This window comes from Mus musculus, chromosome 13 (assembly GCF_000001635.26).
Source record: "Mus musculus strain C57BL/6J chromosome 13, GRCm38.p6 C57BL/6J".
Classification (NCBI taxonomy): domain Eukaryota; kingdom Metazoa; phylum Chordata; class Mammalia; order Rodentia; family Muridae; genus Mus; species Mus musculus.
Genome location: NC_000079.6, coordinates 112411579 through 112427997, shown reverse-complemented (window position 1 = coordinate 112427997; position 16419 = coordinate 112411579). Strand labels below are relative to the sequence as shown.

The window sequence follows — 16419 nt, the reverse complement described above, 5'->3', positions numbered from 1 at the left end:
TGGATGAAACCTCACTCGTCAGGACAAGGTACACTAGGGAATACTCAATAGTCACAGTCCTAGCTACATCAGAACATGGCCAGGCCTTCAGCGGTGAGAGAAACCAGCCACATGGTCACAGGAGATAGGATAGTGAGCTGTGAGGTAAGAACTTAGAACGATGGCACGTGAGACCCTAGCCAGGGATCCCTCTGCATCTTTAAAGATGAAGCAAGTCACACAGAGACGCAGAGGCATGAGAGAGAATGAAATACTCCCAGGAGCTCATACACGCCCACCCTCCACCAAAACACTCAAGTCTTTGGTCGGGCTCTGCTCTCTTACATCACTTCCTGTTTTTGACTTTGCTGTAGTACTTGAGCTTTGAGTGTGTGTGTGTGTGTGCGCGTGTGCGTGTGTGTGTGTGTGTGTGTGTGTGTGTGCGCGTGTGTGTGTGTATGTGCGTGTGTGTGTGCGTGTGTGTGCGTGTGTGTGCGTGCACGTGTGTGTGTGTGTGTGTGTGTGTGTATTGGTGCACAGCTGGAGCTTTACTATTAGCATGCATCTCTAGATCTCTAGTTAGCTTCTTTTTTTTTTTTTTTTTTTTTTTTTTTTTTTTTTTTTGGTTTTTTTTTTTTGGTTTTTTGAGACAGGGTTTCTCTGTATAACCTTCCCTGACCTGGAACTCACTCTGTAGACCAGGCTGACCTCGAACTCAGAAATCCGCCTGCCTCTGCCTCCCGAAGGCTGGGATTAGAGGCCTGTACCACCACCATCTAGGATGGACCCCTCACTTGCATTTTTAGCCATCTGTCAAACCTCATCTACGATCACCTTCTGGGATTTGTGTTTCTAGCTGCCTTGGGAGGAAGGAGATAAACCAAAAAAAAAAAAAAAAAAAAAAGGAGGTGACAGCTGGGTGTTGGACTCAAAATTCAGCTCTGTCCCTCTGGGTTTTCTGAGCCACTGTGATGTGATGACAACGGGCTCCTTCGAAAGATCAGATAACAGTCCCAGCTTTGCACCATTCAAGCAAAGCTTATCCCTAGAACCCGAAGATGACACACTTTCGCTTATTACTAGATTCAGGGGACCCTGGGCAAGGACTTCAGGGGATTTCTCTCTCTGTCTCTCTCTGTCTCTCTCTCTCTCTTCTTTCTTTGCTTCCTGGAATGGAACCTCCGCAGACAGATTCATTTCAGTATTGCAGCTTGAGATTAGATGCCTTTTCTACTTGCTGGCCTTCATCTTTGTTGTTTACCAACTAGATCTCACGAAGAGAAAGGCAGACAGCATTGTACTTAAAGCAGAGGTGGAGGGTGGCCTCAAAGGAAGCGTGGCTCTTACAGTGTCTGGGAAGAGAAAGACCAAGGGAGTCCCCACAGTCTGCTTAGATGGCATCTGACCATGAGCGATGGGAGGAAATGACTGCCCACCGTGTGCACTTCACCCTCCCGTCGTCTTCCTCTGCTTTCTCAGGCTGAGGACAACCCAGGTGCCTGTGCCAAGCATTTGGCCTGGGGAGGAGTGACAGCAACACAAACTTACAGGAACGCTGCCTGCCTGAAGACAGTTTCTCATCTCTCTTTCTCTCTCTTTGCTTCCTCCCAGGCTCTGGTTGCTTCAGCAGGGTCCACCCCAGGGGTGGGGGGTGGGGGTGGGGACTCTTCTGTCTGTCTTCCCTGGAGAACAGTCTCTCTTGACCTGTCTCCGCAGGTCTCTTTGCTCAGTCTTACTTCTGTCTCCTGCCCTTTCTTCAGAGCTGGGTGAAACTGGTCCTCAGCAGTGTGAAAGTGGATTCTTCATGTGCTTTTCATCTTGCTGAGTCCCGGCAACATTTTATCCTCTTCTTGCTGCGAGATTGAGGAGCAAATGGGGTCAGGGGGTGAGGAAACGATAGATTCTTTTGTTGTTGCTGTTGTTCTAGGACCCCGCTATGGAGCCCATGGTGGCCTCATGGTCACTATTTTTCCATCTCATTCTTCCAAGGAACTGTAAATTTGCTGCCATGATTAGATTTTTTTGAGACTTTTTTTTGTTTTTGTTTTTTGAATAGCGGGACAGATAAATGCATATTATGTTAGAAAATTTCTTCAATACACTTCAGAGTATTGTGTGAAAACATAGTTAATCTGTACATCAACGCATCTGTTCATTCTCCAGCAGGTAAGGACTGAGCCCTTCCACGGTGTGCCGCCATACTTTACAATAGCCTGTGCTGCTTGCTGCGAAGGAGAGAAGAGATAAAGATAAATTGTTGGTTCAAGGCTGTGCTACTCTTGGATTTACCAACAGAGAGGACACATGGACGATGATCTTTAATGAGAACAATAGAACTGTTTCAGAGGCTGTGAAGGACACCACGAAACCCAGGACAGCAAGCGTGACAGATCAGGGCTCATGCTTGTACTCCACAAAGCTGTGGTTCCCCTCATCTCCAGCCCACGTTAGCTGTCACAGTGGCTAGCGGGCTGCTCTCTGCTGTTAGTAGCATCTCTTTGTGGGAATATCAGTGTGACTGTGGACAGAGGTTCAAGCTGAATTCTATTTATAGCATCTGGTGAGTCATTTATGTCACCTTGACAAAAGCCAGCTCCAGAGCCAACTTGCCATTACTCTATTAGAAAAGCATTCTCATCGGAATATTCTGATGAAACCAAAAGCAAGCTGTAAAATCCTCCTCGCAGCTTGCATGCCTGTCTTTTCATTGGCCTAATGTGATAATCCTTACACTCAACACTGCACCATGCGACAAGAGCACCTGTGGCTCTCAGTGCCTCTCAACACGTAGGGTTTCTTCCTGCCTGACATGGTGAGCTCCAGGACAGCCGGAGCTACATAGTGAGACCCTGCCTCCAAAACAAACAAACAAACAAACAAACACACACTAATCAAACAAATAAACAAAGGCTTTTTCTTAAAGGAAGTAGAGAGGGGAGATAATTTTCTGGTAGTTTTCTGCAGAGTTAACTTAGCAATTGGCCTGGAAAATATGCTAACCAACCAAGCTTCAAAAAGTCTTTCCACTCCTGCAAAGACTTTGAAGCACCGGCGACTTTGGTCTCTGTGACATTTCCACATTTGGCATTGACACCGGCCACTTTGATTTCAGCAGAGGAGAGATATGCTCAATGTAAAGGCTTTGAAGCTGCAGTTTTATCACTCAGTTTGAAAAAACAACCTCTGTGGTTAAGCATGCTAAATCCCCCTGCACTTTCATAGCAGTTTGGTTAAATGTTACTTTGTGGCGGTTGGAGAGTGAATGGGAGGTAACAGACGCGGTGCTGTTTCTGAAACAGGTGCAAAGGACGCTCTCATCTCCTAAGCATGCCACTGGCAGAGGCTCCTCATCAGACTTTATGCTTTGTTAAATGGAACAAAGTAACACCGATACCCGGGTCCAAGTGTCTAGACCTTTTGTAGATTGATAATGGGACTGTAATATGGTAAAGACCACTTGGAAAAGTATGGACGTTTCCCATCAAGTCTAAAGTACAAGTAATATACAGTGTTACAACTTCAGTCTTATCTATTTAAGTCAAGAGAAATGAAACTATATAACTGGGGGCTGGAGAGATCACCCAGTGGCTAGGAGGGTGTTCAGCTTGTGTAGAGGAGCTAAGTTTTGCTTCCCAGCATTCATGTTGACTGACACACAACCACCTGTAACTCCAGCGATAGGGGATCCAGTGCCCTCTTCTGGACCCACCTAGTACCTGAATTATTGAACACACACACATATACTCTCTCTCTCTCTCTCTCTCTCTCTTAAAAATAAAGCAAACTTTTAAAAATCCATAAAACTGGGCACAGAGTGGCTTGTGTGGTGAGCACAGAGGACAGAAGGGCCATCAGGGTCATGACAATCTGAGGAACTGTGGCGTGGAGCAAGGATCAGGGAGACAAGATGAGGCAGAGCCAGCGTTAGCCTTGGTGGGCTGCAGCGGGGATTTGGGCTTCTGTTCTGAGAACAATAAGAGAGCATTAAAATATTGAAAGCCAGAGGTGGTTCATCATATGTGACTTTTAAATAGATCAGTCTATTCGCAATTTAGGGATGAAGGCTGTTGAACTACTGTGTTAGTCAGGGTTTCTATTCCTGCACAAAAAATCATGACCAAGAAGCAAGTTGGGGAGGAAAGGTTTTTTTTTCAGCGTATACTTCCACATTGCTGTTCATCACCAAAGGAAGTCAGGACTGGAACTCAAGCAGGTCAGGAAGCAGGAGCTGATGCAGAGGCCATGGAGGGATGTTACTTTCTGGCTTGCCTCCCCTGGCTTGCTCAGCCTGCTCTCTTATAGAACCCAGGACTACCAGCCCAGGGATGGCACCACCCACAAGGGTCCCTCCCTCCTTGATCACTGATTAAGAAAATGCCTTACAGCTGGATCTCATGGAGGCATCTCCTCACCTGAAGTTCCTTTCTCTGTGATAACTCCAGCCTGTGTCAAGTTGACACACAAAACCAGCGGGTACAACCATCTAGGAGACTTTACAGTGGGGCTTGGGTTAGGACCGTATCCCCGAAGATAGCTTTCGTTAACCATGTAAACCCCTGAGAAGGTTTCCATGGATATGTGGTAATATTTTTGATTGAAATAAGAAAGGCAGGGTATATCTTTTTAAAGCATATTTATTGTACAATTCTTGACCTATAAGTATAAATTATAAACAATAAAAATATGCAAAACCAGAACTAAAACATTATTATTCCAAAAAAATTATCTTGATCTGTTTTGTTGTGACTGAATACCATGGACTGTGATCATTTTTAATTTAAGAAAATATGTTCGGGGCTGGAAAGATGGCTTGGGGTAGATTCCCAGCACCTACGTGGTGGCCCATAGCCATTTGTAACTCTAGCTCCAGGGCATCCAACACCCTCTTCTGCCACTGAGGGCACCAGGCATGGACATGGTGCACAGAATACATTAAATAAATAAATAAATGTTTTAAATTATATGTATTTATTTGTGTATATGTGTGTGCATACATGCATGCACACACAAGCGCATGTGCTCACACACAGGAATGTTTGAGTACATGAATACTATGGCTTGCATGTTAAGGCCACCGGAGTTCTCATTCTACCATGTATGTTCTCAGCATTGAACATAGGCTATCAGGCAGGGTGACAAACACTTTTACATGTTGGTGGCTCTTGCTAGCTCCAGGATACGGCTTATAAAAAATAGAGGGTTTGTTTGTTTGTTAGTTTGTTTGCTTGTTTTCCTTGTTGTTTTTACCATATGATTCTAGAGACTAGGAACTGTAAGGGCACCGTGATACCTGCATCTGGTGCGGATCAGATCAGGCTAGCTCTGCTCTCTCCTTTTCTTTTGGCCACCCGGGAGACCCCATCCTCACAACCGTAATTAATCATAATTACTTCCTAAAGGCCTAGATACAGACCGACATTCCCAGCTGAATTTGGGGATCTTTGTGGGCAGTGCACCCAGGACTGGGATGACACTCAACGGTAGCACCTTCTTTAAACAGGAGGCTGTGTTCAATTTTTTGAAGAGATGGAAAACTGTTCTTGTCATGCAATGCCTGGACTTTCTAACAGCACTTGCACGACTGCCTCTGAGGACGCTGGGAGGCCAAGATGCAGACAGTCTCTGTAACAGTCTCTGTAACAGCACTTGCACAACTGCCTCTGAGGACGCTGGGAGGCCTGGACTTTCTAACAGCACTTGCATGACTGCCTCTGAGGACGCTGGGAGTCCAAGTGCAGCCAGTAAGGGAGTGGAGTAAGGATTCCCAGGAGGGGAGGCTGGTGAGATGGCACTGGCCACCTGTCAAATCTGGAAATCCTCGGCCACAAAGCACTAGAAGAGCATAGAGCATAGAGCCATGTTAAGAGTGCAGTTCTCAAGAGCATTGATAATGTGGGGAATTAGTTTCTAAAAATCAAATATGGCATTGTAGCGACTTTTTGTTTCCTAGTTGGACATTTGGGACAAATAAAATGAATCCATGTGTATATGAGTCTCTCTCCCTCTTTACCCCACCCCTCTCTGTGCATGTGCATTTGAGATAGACTCAAATATAGTCAAACCTGAGCTTAATCTTCCTGCCCTCTTGCCTCAGTCCCTGAGTGCGGGAATTCAGGGATATGCTACTATATCTGGCTTAGATAAAAAATTGTAATGCAAGACAGTAATTTTGACCACCCTACTTTTTATTTTGTAGAAGGGGTTTGCAGACTGCCTCGTGGGATAAAGCCATAAACTACAAATTATCTGTATATTTCATTTGATTAAAGTTTTAAATTTGAGAACTGGACAGGCTGCTCAGAGGTATATAGTATGTGTCTAGCATGCACAGGCTTTCGGTTCAACCCCCAACATTACAAACCAAAAACAAGAACAAGGGAAACCTTTTATGAGAAGGATAAAAAAATAGGTAAAATTAACTTCATCAAGATAAAATAAAAATTGTTTGTCTCTCCAAAAGGGACCCCCAAGAGTGAACAGACAGTTTATAGAAGAGGAGACAAATTTTGGAAGATATTTCTTGCAAGAGATCAATATTCAAGATGCTTTTTAAAATGTACTACAGATCAACAACAAAACTCAATTAAAATATGGGTGAAGCAATTGGCAGACATGTCTTTAAAGAACCACAAGTGGCCAATAAGCTCATGAGCAAATGCTCGACACAAAAAACTAAGGGACCTGCAGATCAAAGCCATAGGGAGATATCATTTCATACCTACTGGGATAGATTTTCCTAAGAAGTCAGTAAATAAGTTGGCAAGGATGGAGGGAAATTGAAAATCACACGCACTGTGGGTGGAAATGCAGAATAGTGCAGTTGCTTTGGAAGAGCTTTGCAATGTTCTTTCTCTCATTCATATACACATATATGCATATACGTATATATACACCTATACATATGTGACATATATACATACATACATATGACATATATGGTATATAACATATACATAAAAGATTTATTTTTATTTTATGTGTATGGGTGTCTTGCCTGCATGTAACATAGCATGCTTTGGCTATCCCGGAACCCACTTTGTAATCTAGCCATTTGTAACTGATTAAACAAGAGAAGTAATATTTTCTGACCCATGAAGATGTCATAAATTTCTGTATCCATAAATAAGTTCAACTGGAGCACAACCACATTCAATTATTTATGTATTATCTATGGCTACTCTTGTGTCAACAGATAGCCTACAAATCAAGATACTTACCCAGATCGTCACAGGAAAAGCTGGTTGTTGAAACAGCTGCCAAAAATAAAAGTTCATGGGAATAAAATAACTTAGGGGATATAACTGGTTAGAAGACATAACTTTGGCCAAATGACTCATTTGAAAAGGGTACTTGTGATGTTCCTCGGGCTCCTTGAGAACTTAATTATTCCAAGATACACATCCTCAGCTCTCTTCGATGTGCCTTGTTTCTCCTGTCTCTGGTCATTTTAGCAAGGGATATGCTTTTAATGTAAGCAACAAAACCACAACCCCATACAGTTTAAATTTAAAAATCTGTGTTATCTCTCATTAATGGTTTTAGAAGGGAGGGGCTCCTGGAATTTTAATTCAGTGACTTGCAGATATGATTGAAGATCCATGTCCTTTATGTCCTCAGTGTGACAACAGACAATCATTGTGTCTTATGGTTAGAAGAGCTATCTTGGCCCCGTGTTCCACCAATGTCACTTGAGGACGATGCTTTCTTTATGTTGCCATGTAAGTCTGTCTTCGGGTTACTCCACATGCCTCTTTTTGCTTTGGTAAGAGAATAGATACTCTAATCAGCCTAGGTCAAGCAGCTTATTTCTAGGACTCAATGATTCTGAAACCCAGTTACCCAGTGGATGCACAAAATGGTTTTTATTGGTAAAGGAATGAACAGAGCCGACGAATAGTGTCTGCCATAGTGCGCAAGCATGGTCACAGTTAGACATCTGCCACTTCCACTCCAGGAATTCCATTTTCTCTAAAGTTATCACAGAAGCTTTGCATGCGTGCGGGTGTGTGTGTGTGTGTGTGTGTGTGCATGTGTTTCTGTTTGTATGTTGTGTGTCTATGTGTATGTGTGTGTTGTGTATTTCTCTGTGTGTGTCTGTGTGTGTTGTGTATCTGTGTGTATGTCTATGTGTGTATTAGTGTGTGTCTATGTCTGTGTGGGTCTTTGCGTCTGTCTATGTGTCTGTATTGTGTGTATGTGTATATATGTCTGTGTGTGTGTGTGTGTGTGTGTGCCTGTGTGCCTGTGTGACTGTGTGTCTGTGTGTCTGTGTGTCTGTGTCTATGTGTGTACAAGTACCTATGAATGTGTGCTTATGCTTCTGAGTATGTCTGAGAGGTCAGAGGACAACTTTCAGGAGTTGATTTTCTCCTCTCAACAGGGACTGAACCCAGGTTGTTGAGCTTGGTCACAGGTTCCTTTATTTGCCGAGCTCATCCCCTTTTTTGCATTGGTTCTCAGGATCCAAACTCAAGCCCTCCATGTTTGTGTGGCAGGAACCTTCCAGACTGAACTGTGTCTACAACCCATAGCACAGATTTTGATTGCTGGCTGACTTTTCTTAGGTGATATAACTCAGTAGTAGTCATCTCAATTTGTGGGTGGAAATAAAAGACTAAGATCAAACTGGTGCGTGTAGAGTCTCAGACTCCCCCACAGCCAGCCTGCCCTCTCATTTTAGGAATAGGAAAAAGGCATGCTTGATGGAAAGAGAGAAAAGGAGTTGGTGATGTCAAGCGAGGGTTTCTAGCAGTGTGAAGCTAGCAGACAGTGGTACAGGAGGGAAGTCTCGGAGCTGGGCATTCCCATGATCACTGGGACATTGCTGAGAGAACTATGTTCTCTCGCTGATGGGAAATGACATTTCAAACAGTGAGAAGCTTGAGACAAGGCTCTACAGTCAGATCTGCCCCAGGAAGACTGGCCTGACAGACGTGAAACCCCTCACCTGTTAGGAAGCTGCTTTTCTGCTGTGGTCTCCTGGAGCATCAGCCCTCCCTGTATCCTCATGAGGTCTAGTGTGCCCTTTAGGATAGCTCAGGTATTCAGGATGGTCTAGGAAGGTTGGTTCTGTATCTATCTGCCCCTGTGCGCAGCTTGGATGGAGGCTAGGACTTTTAGAGCATAGATGCCTTATTAGGAATGAGGGTGAGAAAGGATGGGTGGTGTAAATTCTGAGCACAGCAAAGATGGGCTAGTACCCTCTGCGGTTGGGGACATGCTAGAATGATGGCGGAGGCATACTGAGTGTGAAGCAGCCACAGTGTGAGAGAGCAAAGAAAGGGGTCAGGAAGTACCTCAGAAGTGTGCTTTGCAACACACACCTTCATTCAAAATATTTTTTTGTATGGTAAGTAGTTTTCCTTTCCTGCACAGCCGTATGTCTATGCTAAATCTATATGTCTATACTAAATCTGTAGCCAGAACCCTGGAAAGCTATCTTAATTCAACCAGGATGGAGGCACATTTCTGGGATCCCAGCACGCAGGAGGGAGAAGCAAAGGATGAGTCTGAGTTTGACCGTAGTTTGGGTGGCATAGTTCAAGGTTGGCCAGGACTATGTAGAGTGACCTTGTCTCAATAAATCAAGAGAAAGAATGCTTTATTAATTCATGTTACTAGTTTCCTTTCAAGAAAAGATATATAAAATGTAACAACACATCACAAATAGTAATTAGACATAAGAAAGGCAGCCCAAACTGGAGCCTGGAGTGGTGTGTCTTTCCCATAATTACTAGGGCATGACTTCCAATTTTGTACTGTGGCTGCTTATGCACACAGTTGATAAGATAAAAAAGAGCAATGGTTCAGAAGAAGCAGGACCATTCCTGGAACTAAGACCAGAGGAAATTGTTGGAGAATCTTTCAAAAAGAAACAGAAAAAAAAAAAAAAAAGTTGAACACTGTGCTCTACTGTACCTTCTGAGGAGCTTCAGTGACAAGCTCTTTCCGACTGCTTCTTCAGTTCAGAAAACTACTCTGAGGTTGGTGGGTGGTGGCAGTCATGGTTTCTTTGAAGTCTCAGTGTATAGTGACAGTTCTGAAGTAACAAACATGTTACTGGTTTAAGACGTAATCTTTCATTCTGTAGGGAAAGTCTTGATACCAAAGCCCTAATATTACTGTTCCCAGTCCTTTCCTTTACCTTAACACACACACACACACACACACACACACACACACACACACACACACACACACACAGAGAGAGAGAGAGAGAGAGAGAGAGAGAGAGAGAGAGAGAGAGAGAGAGAGGTTCACATATCTGTGAATATACAGATTCATATCTTTCTAAGTTTTCTTTTAGAAAATGTTGGCTACATGAAGACGTTATATAACATTTGTTTTAAAAATAATAAAGGAAAACCCCACATCATGAAAATAATGACTGAGAGACTGACTACGCTGTAAAATAGAATTCAATATTATTCATTCTTAGACCATGATAGCCAGATCGTGTGTGAGTGCTATAGCCCATACAATTTTGAGCAGTCTCTAAGGGCAAGAATCTATGCCTACAAGATTTAGTATGAAAATAAATATAGAGAGAAAAGAATTCAATAAATTCCCCAGCAGGGGTGGGGGGCTGGGGGGAGTGGATTCGGGGAAGAAATGGCAGGCTTGCCTAATATGTTCCAGGCCCTAGATATGACCCTCAGTCGTGACAACCCTTTACCAGAATTGCTTACATACAAGCCATTCCTGAATATGACCCGCCTCCCCTTTCCCACCAGCAGTTAACCTCCAGCACACACGGGGGTCACTGAGTAGCAGCTTTGAAGAGGAAGCCTCTTCAATTCACTGCACAGTCAGCACAGCTTCTCAAGTTTTCATCTTTTCCTAAAAGACCAAGTTATCTTTTCCTCTGATAATGTAAGTATTGAATCAATATTGACAAGACCCCCAAATTAGTCAAGGCCTTTACTTCTTTACTTCTTTGGAAATGACCTCACAACCATCTGGAAGAAATCATAGCCCTGGGCTTCCTTCTTAACCGTGAGGCGAAACTGTGCCCTTTCTTAGCCCACAGGGCTCCAAATATGGACGTCCTTGGCTGTCATGCAAACGTATTTCCAGAAAAGTACTTCGGGGGCCAAACAAGAGGAATGTGAGAATTTCTCTGCTCTGTGTGGAGGTCTGCAGTCCAGAATGCATTTTCTGTAAATCTTCTCTGCCTATTCAAATAGAACTAAGTTTTATAACTCCGTGAAGGGCAATACTCACTCTTGTGTTGACAAGCTGTAAGGAGTTTTAAATTTTTAAAAGGAGAAGAAACCCAGTGGGTAAACATTCCTAAAGAATAAAACTGGTGCGGGGGTGGGGTGGGGGATGGGTGGGGTATTGGGATGGGAGAAGCCCTTTTAAAAGTGAAACCTCAGTCCTGTGGACCTTGCTTAGAGTTTCCTCTTTGTTTCTTGTAATTTCACTTTGGAATTCAAGCAGAGTTAGCGAATTTGTCAAACAATAGGCTTCCTGGAGTGAAAAGAAAGAGCCCAGCTACCTTTATCTGTAGAAAGGAACCCTCACCCTGACCTGCCAGGGTTTTATCATTGTTGGTTTTGTTTTTTGTTTTGTTCTTCTTTAAACAATGAATGTAGCATGATCATCTCTCTCTCTCTCTCTCTCTCTCTCTCTCTCTCTCTCTCTCTCTCTCTCTCTCTTTTCGTTTTTCGAGACAGGGTTTCTCTGTATAGCCCTGGCTGTCCTCTGTCCTGGAACTCACTCTGTTGACCAGCCTGGCCTCAGAAATCCACCTGCCTCTGCCTCCCAAGTGCTGGGATTAAAGGTGTGCGCAACTACTGCGCGGTTGTGTGATCATCTTCCTAAAAATCAGGTTAGCATAGGAAGGCTCTCCATGAGAGCCAAGCTGTGGTGCTCCCTGGTCACCCAGCTCCTCACTCTGTGGAGGTGACTCCTTCTAAGGGCCCGGGCCCTGGGAGTTGGTGTGTACGGAGGATCCTGGACCACCCTGTGTGACCATGGGGAGCTAGGCCCTGAGCCAAGGCTGGGAAGCCAATCTGGGTGCCTTAGGATGGATTACTTAACCTCTGATCCAAGACCTCTGGAGAAAACTGGGAAGTGTTCTATTATTGTCACCCCTGCTTGTGGGTGAGTTCAGAACCGCCAGGAAGAATGCAGGAAAATGTGGGGGGAAGGAACAGTGAATGGTATGTAAGGAAAGGAAGGAGAGAGTTAAAAAACAACAGCAACAACAACAACTTTTCAAAACAGAATCGGGAAGCTACTGAAGGGACAAGAACTCACACATTTCTACAGCTGCTGCCTGGAATGTGGACTGTGGTCACCACCATAGTATATAGTGATGTATTCTGGAAGTTATTGGACTTGTGTTTTTGTATGCCCATTTCTCTTCTGTTTATATATTCTATTTATCTTCCACTGGTCCCTGTTGTTAATCAAATAATAACAGAAGTTTCTTACGGAGAAAACTATTCCTTTTGTAAGAAGTCAGCTCCACCTGTCCCTGAAAGCCCCCATCTTACCTGCTTTCCTTGGGACACAGGTCAGAGTTCTGAGCTATAATACTTTTGAAAAATTCTAAATTATGTGTATTTGCATAAGGGTAAGTGCACATGAGTGCAAGTGCCTGAAGAGTCCAGAAGAGGGAGTCGGATCCCCCAGTTGTGAGTGGCCCATTGTGGGTATGGGGAACTGAACTCTGTTCCTTTGTAAGAGCAATGTGTACTGTATTCTTGACCGTTGGACTAGCTCTCCAGTCCCTGAATTTGTGCTTCTGAAGACCCGGAAATGAAGCTCCTTTATTGACAGTTTCTGAGTGTGAACAGATCAATAATTGGGATCCTCTTAAGGCACAATAGTCTCAAAGAGGTCTGAGTTTGATTAAAAGCATAAGTTATACATTAGTTTTAAGAGTAGATATAAGCATGTTAGTCTTAGGCACATTCCTTTACAGTTATATAGCTGTAGAAATAAGTAATCCCCCTGGGATTGCTCTAAATACCTAAGAGGAGATTAAAAAATATATATATAGTGTAGCCAACCAACCATTCTCATCCAAATTGATATTGCTGGAAATTAAGTGCTTAAGAAAAATAAAAACAAAAATGAAGAAATGTACTGTATGTTTATTTGTTTTGTGTGAGGAAGGCAGGCATCATGGTGCGCATGTGGAGGTTGGAGAGAAACTCGCCTGGAGGACAATGTGGACCCCAGGAATTGCACCTGGGCCATCAGTTTGAAGGCAGAGCCCTTTGGTCCACTGAGCTATCTTGCCAGCCTCCACTTCGGTTCTTTAAAAAAGTTAAGCATGGTTTTGACATTTGATTTGAAGATCTTATTTTTCTTTTTTTTTTCTTTTCTTTCTCTCTTTCTCTCTCTCTCTCTTTTTTTTTTTGGTTTTTCGAGACAGGGTTTCTCTGTATAGCCCTGGCTGTCCTGGAACTCACTTTGTAGACCAGGCTGGCCTCGAACTCAGAAACCCGCCTGCCTCTGCCTCCCAAGTGCTGGGATTAAAGGCGTGCGCCACCACCGCCCGGCTGAAGATCTTATTTTTCAAAACAGGGCATTGGTCCATTTCAGTCTGTCTCTGAAGTTAACCTATACCTTGTTTAGCAGCAAGGCGAGAAAGAATGTGAGCCTGTACCACACACAGTAACTTAACAGTTCTTTCCACTCATGTTTACTGCTGTCTGCGTTTCAGATTGAATATGTCTTTTGAGATTTACCATTTGTGATTATAATCTCCGAGCAATAAAACACTGAGAGCAAAACGAAGGTAGAGAGTGAGGTATACATACATATTTGTGTGCCTGGTAACATACTATGCTGAGCTTTGTGAGATCTCATCTAGCTTATGCTAACTCCAATGACGTCATAACTGAGTGGGCGCAGAACCTTTGCGTTACAGACCACTTGGGCCCACTCACACTTATTTTCTTCCTTTGCCTCATCTAAATTCTGCTGCTCCATTCTAGCGCTGCTAGTTAGTATTATTTATAAGTCTCATTAAGTGCTTATTCTTTGCCTGGCGCTCATGACTTTTGGACATTATCTTATTTAATCCTAATAATGGCCTTTGGAAACCTGGGCCGTTATTATCCATTATTCTAAAGGAAGTGAGACTGTGAGACCTTCACAGTCACGCAGCTGTGAAGTGGCAGGCAAGATTTAGTCCTGCTGGCCTGACGTGAGGCTGTGGCCTCCGAGGTTGGGCGGCACAAGCCACAGGCCTTCGTTAGTCCATGGACTTGCAATGCTTTCACTTCTGCAGGAGTGGCATAGGCATATGCGTGCTTGTTTTGAAACAGGACCTTACTCTGTAGCACAGCCTAACCTGGAACTCAGGCTGTGTCCCAGTCCAGCCTCCAAATTCACAACAATCCTCCTGCTCAGTTTTCCTAGTACTGGCATTAGAGGAGTGAGCCACCATTTACCGCCTGCTCTCTGGTAGCTGGCCAAACCAAGGTGTATCTGCTTGTGAACTGTCCCGTGTTGTCCTCTGTCTGTCTAGCCTTCTAGGTTCTTCTCTTCACTTTTGCTCTAGTTCCTGGAAAACACAGCATCTGTTTTTCATGCTCAGCCATAACACCAGAATGAGACCTTAATGAAACAGAACAAGAAAATGGACTAAAGGAAACCTACTGCTCTGTTCTGTTCAGGAGGCATAGGGGGTCAGCTGACTCAAAGGCCTGGTCTCACAGACAGCATTAGAAAACTGAGCTCTAAACGGCTGTTTGGAATTATCAGCATGTTAATTTTTGAAAGAATCCAATGTCTATGTCCTGAGACAAAAGAAGAAGAGAAATGGGAACTTGGTGTCCAACCTGTCAACTGTGCTGGGGACCTGCCCTCTATGAGAGTGTTCCCATCTTCTGGGGTTCCTCTCTTTGTGTGCCTCTGTGTCTGAAAAGGTCAGCTTGGAACTTTGGGAAGGTCATGAAACACTCCCCATCCCCCAAAGGGAGAGGCTAATTAATATTCCTCAGATCACAGGGTAGGAACCGACCTGTGGGTGGGGACACATTCCACTGGACAGACCGTGCCCACCTTCAGACAAGGGAAGTCCTTGTCACCTCATTCCCTAAAGACCAATCAGTTAAAAGGGTATACCCTGTTCCGCCAATTGTATTGTGCCTATTTGCTGATGCTCTGTTCTGCCCCTGGAAACCATAAAAAAAAACTCGCGGCACTGTGGGTTACCTTCTCTCCTTTGGGCCTGGGACAACCCCGGTGCACTGGAACAATAAATTCCTTTTGTTTTTACATTGATCTGGCTCCATGTGGTTCACTCAGGAGGTCGGCAGTAAGCTAAGGCTCCCCAGAGTCTTACACATGCTGCTGATGTGTTAAAATAGTGGCTCGAGTCTGAACACAGCACACTGGGCCCAAACAGTTCCACGTGTGAGAGATTTAGTGGGGGGCGGGGGGGGGGGGAGAGGGGAGGAAGGTGGCAGCAGAAAGAGAAGGGGGAAAGAGAGAGAGGGAGGGGCATTCCCCTTATTTATATGGACAATGATGTAACTCAGGTAAAGGTGGGAAGTGAGCCAAGTGGATTCTGGGAATATGGTGCCCGTTGTCTTGGTAAGAGGTCTGTGGGTTGTGCTGTTGCCTATGTGATGTCATAGGTTTGGGAGGTTCTGATGTCAACAGCTACTGTATCTGATCCTTAGCTGAAGATGTAGAAGTAGGTTCAGATAGTAGAAAAAAAAAGTGACCATGTCTTCCACTTGTAGAGAAATTAAAGAGATCTTATAACAGAGCACACACCAGTTCTCCTAATCCTAAACTGAGATGTGACTACACTGTACCCAAGGCTGAGAGATGGGCCCTTAAGCAGAACCTTTAGATCCCCTTAGGTCACATGCCACCACAGCGCATGTCAGCAGCTCTCCATCCATATGGCTCTAACTCCTTTCAGAAGTTGCAGGTCCCAGAGCTGTGGCTGGTGTGAACACAGCGGCCTAGACTGACCAAGTCTGCTTAGTCAACAGGTCCTCCAGCGAGGGAGCGAGGATTAAAAAGAGAAAAGACAGTTAGACAAACATTGTAGCATGACCCCAGTCAGTTCTGAGACTGAAGGCAGCTTTAATTTTTCCCAATCTGCTTTTATACCATTTTAGTTACATGCAGGTATTAGGGCTAGCAGCTCAATGAGGAATCAAGCAGGACGATAGTCAAGAAACAAGCAAGACAGTAAACACAAAGCCCCATGATCACTCCGGTGATAGCTGTTTCTAAGGATGATCAAGATATCAGAGCCTATGTCTTTGTTTTACCCTAAAACCAGATTTTTACTTCCTTGTCCTTGTCCTTGGCCAACGTCAGGTCCCTGCCTGAGCTTTCTTCTTTGTCATGCTCTAATGTCAGATTCCTGCCAAGTGGCACCCCACAAAGGCTCTCCACACTAGACCTGTGCAAATACACAGTGCTCCTTACTACTGCCCTGCCTTGACTCTTGAA

General features: G+C 44.2%; 1 long non-coding RNA gene across 1 annotated transcript; it reads right to left on the bottom strand.

Moving 5' to 3' along the window:
* Positions 1-4974: 4974 nt before the first annotated feature.
* Positions 4975-16116, bottom strand: Gm33905. The gene is made up of 3 exons (XR_382923.3): positions 15800-16116; positions 9898-10018; positions 4975-5811 (listed from the first exon to the last, which is right to left on the bottom strand). It is a non-coding gene; the product is annotated as a predicted gene, 33905 (long non-coding RNA).
* Positions 16117-16419: the final 303 nt, after the last annotated feature.